Genomic DNA, 7,752 nt, shown 5'->3' with positions numbered 1-7,752 from the left:
CAAACACACACGCAAATCTAAATATATATTATTCATGGGAAACTTAGGGTTAGAGGTTTGTTCAAATCACTAACCCTTAGTATGAGCAAAATAATAGTTACGCTGCTCTTACCAAAGACCACTAATAATGATAAAACTGTACATCATGTGACAGTTCAGATGAAACTGCAAACGTTGATTATGAATTGTCTTTCTCAGGACGGGTCGCAGAAGATGAAAGCAGAAGAAGCCAGCGGTGAACCCAGGATTGACCTCTCACATGTGCAGAATGAGGGAAAGCTTTGTTTCAGATTGTCTTAAAATAGGAACTAGTTCCTCATTTTTCTCTTGGATTATTCAGAATATAACAGTCAACAGTTTCTGGTGGGAAAGGAATTTTGCCGGCCCTACGAAACCGAGAATCGTCTCACGTCTTCGGTTGATTTAATACAGCGTTGATTCGGCTCATCACTTCTCATTTTGCTTTGATTACACAACAAAAGGACAGAAATAAGGTATTAAAACATGAAAGCAACCGAATTTTGTGGCACAAAAAAGTAGGGTAGGATGAGAGAGAGAAGAAATGGCAGGTAATGCAATATTCATGCGCACGAGGCAGATTTCCCTTTAGTTCTCATGATTAGAGGAGGGAAATCTTCGCCATGGGACGGATGCATTAATGGCAAGTTGTTACTTTTTGGTACTTTCAGAGAAGAGAGAAGATGTGGCTTCATCAAGGAGATGCACTTCTCCTTCCCCTGCTCTTTGATGTAGTGAAAAGACGTGCACGGTTAACCCAGAGTGTGCAGCGGCTGAGTATTTCTCTTTCAAGCCTGAGATGATGAAAGTGATGATGCTGTGGTGGCGCTGTATCGGGGGGAGTCCAGCTTCTCTCGAAAAAGAGATGTGACCCTGATTGAAATGAGGAACATATTTGATCTTGAAAATGAAGTGCTTCCTTGCTTTGCACTAATGCACTCATCTTTGATCATCAAACGTAATTGATATTACCACATTGCCTTTAAAGCTTACTGAACGACACGCCAGCATATTGTCTGGAGAATATTGGAGTCATTACTGGAAGGATGTTCATTGTGTAGGATATTTCCAGATGAGATCAGCACCAGTGTATTTGAAATAGAGCAAACTGAGATGGCAGATGCACTGTAAAAAAGACAAAAAAAAATTTGTTTTTTTTAAGTTGTAAATAAAGATTAATGGAGTATGCTTTACAAAAAGATATTTCACTCTTTATATATCAAAATTTCACGTTTAATGTATTGTGTGCTAGTGAAATTTACTAGCAATTTCAGTCTTAAGACAATCGAAATATATTAGGAAATATATGTAGCTAAAACTTTGTGTGTGTGTGTATCTATTTATTTATATACAGTATATGCATTTGAACTTTTGAAAATATATCCATCAGTTGGTGAATAATACATTTCTTTTTTCTTTTTGTCTTTTGAAGCTAAAATGTAGTGAAAACTTATTTTGGGTCATCTTTTGTTTATAAATTTATATCAATAGAATATGTTTGTGTGTGTGTGTGTGTGTGTGTGTGTGTGTGTGTGTGTGTGTGTGTGTGTGTGTTTATGGGTAGGTAGATCAAATGATTGGTAAATGATTATTAGTGTTAATAGTATGTTGTTGTTGTCGTAATGAAGCTGATTTGTAACCCAGGACCACAAAGCCAGTCATAAGTAACACGGGTCATCATGTTCCATGAAGATATTCTTCGCCATGGGACGGATGCATTAATGGCAAGTTGTTACTTTTTGGTACTTTCAGAGAAGAGAGAAGATGTGGCTTCATCAAGGAGATGCACTTCTCCTTCCCCTGCTCTTTGATGTAGTGAAAAGACGTGCACGGTTAACCCAGAGTGTGCAGCGGCTGAGTATTTCTCTTTCAAGCCTGAGATGATGAAAGTGATGATGCTGTGGTGGCGCTGTATCGGGGGGAGTCCAGCTTCTCTCGAAAAAGAGATGTGACCCTGATTGAAATGAGGAACATATTTGATCTTGAAAATGAAGTGCTTCCTTGCTGTGCACTAATGCACTCATCTTTGATCATCAAACGTAATTGATATTACCACATTGCCTTTAAAGCTTACTGAACGACACGCCAGCATATTGTCTGGAGAATATTGGAGTCATTACTGGAAGGATGTTCATTGTGTAGGATATTTCCAGATGAGATCAGCACCAGTGTATTTGAAATAGAGCAAACTGAGATGGCAGATGCACTGTAAAAAAGACAAAAAAAAATTTGTTTTTTTTAAGTTGTAAATAAAGATTAATGGAGTATGCTTTACAAAAAGATATTTCACTCTTTATATATCAAAATTTCACGTTTAATGTATTGTGTGCTAGTGAAATTTACTAGCAATTTCAGTCTTAAGACAATCGAAATATATTAGGAAATATATGTAGCTAAAACTTTGTGTGTGTGTGTATCTATTTATTTATATACAGTATATGCATTTGAACTTTTGAAAATATATCCATCAGTTGGTGAATAATACATTTCTTTTTTCTTTTTGTCTTTTGAAGCTAAAATGTAGTGAAAACTTATTTTGGGTCATCTTTTGTTTATAAATTTATATCAATGGTTTCTTTATTGCTGTTATTGTTGTTGTTTAATTTATATATATGAAGCTGATTTGTAACCCAGGACCACAAAGCCAGTCATAAGTAACACGGGTCATCATGTTCCATGAAGATATTTTGTAAATTTCCTACAGTAAATATATCAAAACTTATTTTTTGATTATTAATATGCATTGCTAAGAACGTAATTTGGACAACTTTAAAGGCAATTTTCTAAAAAAAAAAAAAATTTTTTTCACTCTAAGATTCCAGATTGTCAAATAGTTGTATCTCGGCCAAATATTGTCCTATCCTAACAAACCATACATCAATGGAAAGCTTATTTATTCAGCTTTCAGATTATGTATAAATATCAATTTCACAAAATTGACCCTTATGACTGGTTTTGTGGTCCAGGGTCACATTTGTTTGAATCCAGGAGGTCTCTGCTAGAGAAGTGCCTACTGTCTCTTTAAGGGGGGTTGTCTTGTGAATAGAGTGTCGGTTTACATCTCAGACTCCTCCTCCTTCATTCTGGTGAGGGTGTTCCTTCCTTCTGCCCCAGACCGCATCCATCATCCAGGGATACAAATGTTTCTTTATCCACATTCGAGTCTGTCACCGGAGCCGAATTATAAATATTAAACATACAGTCGGGACGTTCGTGCGCCTTCAATCAAACCATGTGATTGACACGCTGACACGGAGAGGTTCGAGCGTTTGGAAGAGAAACTCTGAAGGAACTGCACTGACTGAAACTTTGTATCCTCACCTTTGTTTCGCGAAACTTTTTTCGTGCATGACTTTCCGTTCTCTGCAGGACTATCGGAAGATTCCAGGCTCGCGAATGGATATCAAATGATGCCCGTGGACTGTTTGGGGGGTTATTTCAGTGTGGTTTTGTAGGAAGAAAACCCCAATCCACAACCCACAGACTTCTGATCTGATCATGGGAAAACTGGGAACGTCTTGTTTTTTTTAGCCTCGGCACAGTCGCGCTTGTAAGATTTGGGGTTAATTCGGATTACAGCTCTCGCTGAGAGAAGAAAGTTTCGTTTTAATCAGACTTTTGGGGTTTTAAAGTGCCAACATGCCTCAGTTAAACGGAGGAGGAGGCGATGACCTGGGAGCAAATGATGAACTTATTTCCTTCAAAGATGAGGGTGAGCAAGAGGAGAAAATATCAGAGAACGTGTCGTCGGAGAGAGATCTGGACGAGGTGAAATCTTCTCTAGTGAACGAGTCCGAGAACAACAGCAGCTCATCAGACTCCGAAGTAAGCAAAACAGTTTTGGAGTATATCATTTTAGTGCACTAATACATGCATAAGTGTAATTAGTAGCGCTAAAACTAAACCGATGCTTTATTTCCCAAATGCAAGCAAACAGACAGGCGTCCCCGACCCAGACCAGAACTAGAAAGTTTAAAAAAATTAAAAGAAATTCCCCAAAAAATGATGAATTGTCCATTAGCACTATAAACACACGATGTTTGTTTCATTCATACTGGACGCCAGAGGGCACCCTCGCACAGGAAATCCACATATCCAGGGAAGGCTACCTGCTGCCATCAGAGCAAGTGTAATTACTGCATTCACGCGCTCCTCGGATGCTCGGATGAACTATTTCCCAGTACCATTTAAAGGGTTGCATTCGCACCGACAGTGTGTACTAGGAACCGGTCGACAGCGTTGTCATTTGTGCGCGGCGTTCAACAACATAGTCCTGGTACTATGAAAAGGTTCCTGCGGTGCGAAAGGCCCTATAGGTACCGGTGCCAACCTTATTCGCACTTGTGTGTTCACTTCCGTTGGGGTTGAACCAAGCTAACCCGCGATTTTTCATGAAATAAGTGCACTTATTGCACAAAGTTGCACTAGCGAGTAAGTGGCAAGCCCTCGATCACATAGCTGCGCTGTTGGAGCACGTCGGCCCTTTTTGACTGGCATTCTCTTCCCCTCCATCTTTCTTCCACTCTTTAAACTCTCTCCTCTACGATGGTATTTTAAGACCTACGAGACAATATAAAGTAAACAGAGGAATTGTCCTGCGTACGAGAGGGCCTCATTTTACATAAACAAACAGTGCTCAGGAGAGCGGCCTTGTCAACAGCCCAAGCCTTTTCCACACACTCAGCACTCAGAGACGGGGTGGGGGTAGATGGCGAGAGAGAAATCAGGCACCCCCTCTCCGGCCTGTCCCACCTCCCCGTCTCCAGCTACAGAGGGGACATTGTCCAGGCCTTTAAGTTAAGACAGCATTCCTGTAGTGCAAGACGGTTCAGGAAACCTGAAAACCGGTGTACGAATGTTTGCACAATTGACCAAATAAACTTTTTTTTTCTTCTGTAAGGATAAACTAAACAAATCCAAATTAATTTAGAAATATGTCTGTCTCTATTTTGCTGTGTAGAAGAAGTGTGCTGTATGAATGCTGCGTCTTGTTAGGAGGCCAGGAATTGCATGAGACATAAACCAATTCTCCTTTTTCCCCTTTTAATGTTACTGCTTCATCAAGTGGCGACCATTTAAAAACCTTCCCGCCGTTGGACGCGTTCCACCGAAGACCCTTTCTTGTAACCTGATTATTTACTGAGATTAGAACCAGAAAGTTCCTTAAAGAAAGAACTGTCAAGCCAAACATTATTTTCCTCCTCTGGTTTTCCACACAAGCTTGGCGTCGTTCTAGACGTCTGATTTTTTTCTTTTTTTAACAAAGCAAAATAAAGACCTAATTTACAGACGTTCCTCCTTAAAGGAGAGTGGTTTATGAATCTGTACATGAGGGCAAACCACAGGGGCCGAAGAAATGCTACAGGAAGTAGATAAAGGAATGCAGGGAGCTGTTCCCAAGGCCGTAATGCAGATCTCTTTCCTGTTGATCATATCACGTCCTGCGATAGCCGCATGGAATCATTCTGAATTTGCTGTGTTTTTGCAATGGATTTTATCTCTTTGGCCAATTATCTTCGTATGGCATTATGCTTATAGTATGGCGTAGATAGCAAGAGTGCCATCGTTACACAGTGGTTTTAATTAGTTTGTGTTTTTAATGTAATGAAGCAGAACTGCTCCATATCTTAATGCATCTGCTTTTTATTTTATTATTATTCTAATTTTTGAAAACTCATTTGCAGTACTTTCTAATTAATTTCTGCTACTTATGCTTATACAGTCCTAGAAAAAGCTAATACATATGATAGCTTTTTCTGTAGCCGTTTGTAAGTTACTGAAAAGTTTAAATACTGTGGCACTATCAAAAACACTGACTGTTTGTTAAACATCTCAACCAGCCTGGCATAGCAACATTGGTTCAGCCAATGGCATGAGTTTTGGGGCAGGGCTGCTTGTTTGAATGACCAACTGCAGACGGAGGCAGTTTTTGAGTCATTTTTGCACAGAAATCACACGCTTTACCTTTAAGAAACTGATATTTCTTTTCATTTTTTGATATTTTTTTCATTCTTTTGCACAACTCAAAATAATAGGCTTTATTTATTTATTCATGCTTTGAAAAAAGCTGATGGCAGAAGTGTTGGTTTGATAAATAATTAAGCCTATTATTCTGAGTCTCGTCGTTATACTTTCTTTTTTATATGCAATTTGTTTCACCTCAGTATTCAGGTGTGTGTTTATCTTTTTGTCATTGTAAAGTATCTTTTCATTTGTCTGCACTCGCATTCATTTGTCCTTGTGGGAAAACTCTGGGCTGTGAATCAAAATGATTTCAAGTGTCCGAAGACAAATCGTGAATCTAAAATGGATGCAGTTAGCCTGATCTTTTAGGGCCGTGCTCTGTTGGGAGCAATATAAAAAAATATTTCCCGAAGCAAAACAGACTGAAGCCTCATTGGAGATTCTGTGTTGGTTTTAGTGAGTGTGTGTGAGCCGCTGACGTCATTCTCCATTGATAAGATTGTGCTGGCAGTGGCCAGCGCTCATCAAAACCCACTTCATGTTCGCTTGCATGTCCTGCAGTGAAATTCACCCCCACCTCCCCATTTTGGTCACAAAAAACAGCGAGCTCTCGCTCAGAGCTGCGTACTGACTTCATGCATCACTCCATGCTAATAAAACTTGATTGTGCCGGGGATAAAGTTTAAGGGGGTGGGGGGGCTTCAGGCTTCATCAGTCTGGTATTTTTAACAGCTGTTTTCAGTTATTACCTCGCAGTCAGAGCTTCCCGGGGCCTCGGGAGGGAGGGAGGGAGGGAGTGGGGTGCAGGGGGGTATTTAGGGGTAAAGTTCATGTTCGCTTGCATGTCCTGCAGTGAAATTCACCCCCACCTCCCCATTTTGGTCACAAAAAACAGCGAGCTCTCGCTCAGAGCTGCGTACTGACTTCATGCATCACTCCATGCTAATAAAACTTGATTGTGCCGGGGATAAAGTTTAAGGGGGTGGGGGGGCTTCAGGCTTCATCAGTCTGGTATTTTTAACAGCTGTTTTCAGTTATTACCTCGCAGTCAGAGCTTCCCGGGGCCTCGGGAGGGAGGGAGGGAGGGAGTGGGGTGCAGGGGGGTAGTTAGGGGTAAAGCATTATGGGAAAGAAACGAAGCAAGCTGTGGGGATGAGGGTGCCAGGTGGGTGAGAAAGTGGGCATGCGGCCAAGAAGTGTGTGTGTGCGCGCGCGTCCTGTTGGCTTAGTTGGAGCACATGAACACTGCAATAACGCGTTATCTCATCGTATCCCTCTACGGTCTCACATGGCCTTGTTGTGCCTGCTGCGTCATACCAGGCTGAAAAGGCCACGGGAGATCTGATATCTGCAGCATCAGGATTTTCTTGTAGGGTGAGGTGTACTTTCAGCTAATTCCTTATGTGATCAGTTGCTTGTGATATGGTTATCATGGCGTGCTTTTAATTACTGCTCTGTAATTTAATTACTGTCTTTCCCCCCTAATGTTACCTTTAGCACAAAGAATGCATGTCTTCTGACTTACGAAACCTGATAAAAAGAGAGTGGCTGATATGGAGTTTTTAAGGGCCGATTCCAACACTCATGCTTTGTGAAATTCAGCTTGCGTAGCTGGAAGCATCTGCATTCACATATTTACTTAAAGTATGCTTCTGGCCTTATTTTATGCAATATTTATAATGCAAGAAACTTTTCGGTTGCACAATATATGTCGGCATCATATTTTTATATATATTAAAACATAATATACCGACATATATTATGCAACCG

The sequence above is a fragment of the Sinocyclocheilus anshuiensis genome, unplaced genomic scaffold (assembly GCF_001515605.1).
Source record: "Sinocyclocheilus anshuiensis isolate Anshui unplaced genomic scaffold, SAMN03320099.WGS_v1.1 scaffold393, whole genome shotgun sequence".
NCBI classification, from domain to species: Eukaryota; Metazoa; Chordata; class Actinopteri; order Cypriniformes; family Cyprinidae; genus Sinocyclocheilus; species Sinocyclocheilus anshuiensis.
The sequence above is the reverse complement of the archived record's forward strand: the minus strand, read 5'-3'. Positions refer to the sequence as shown.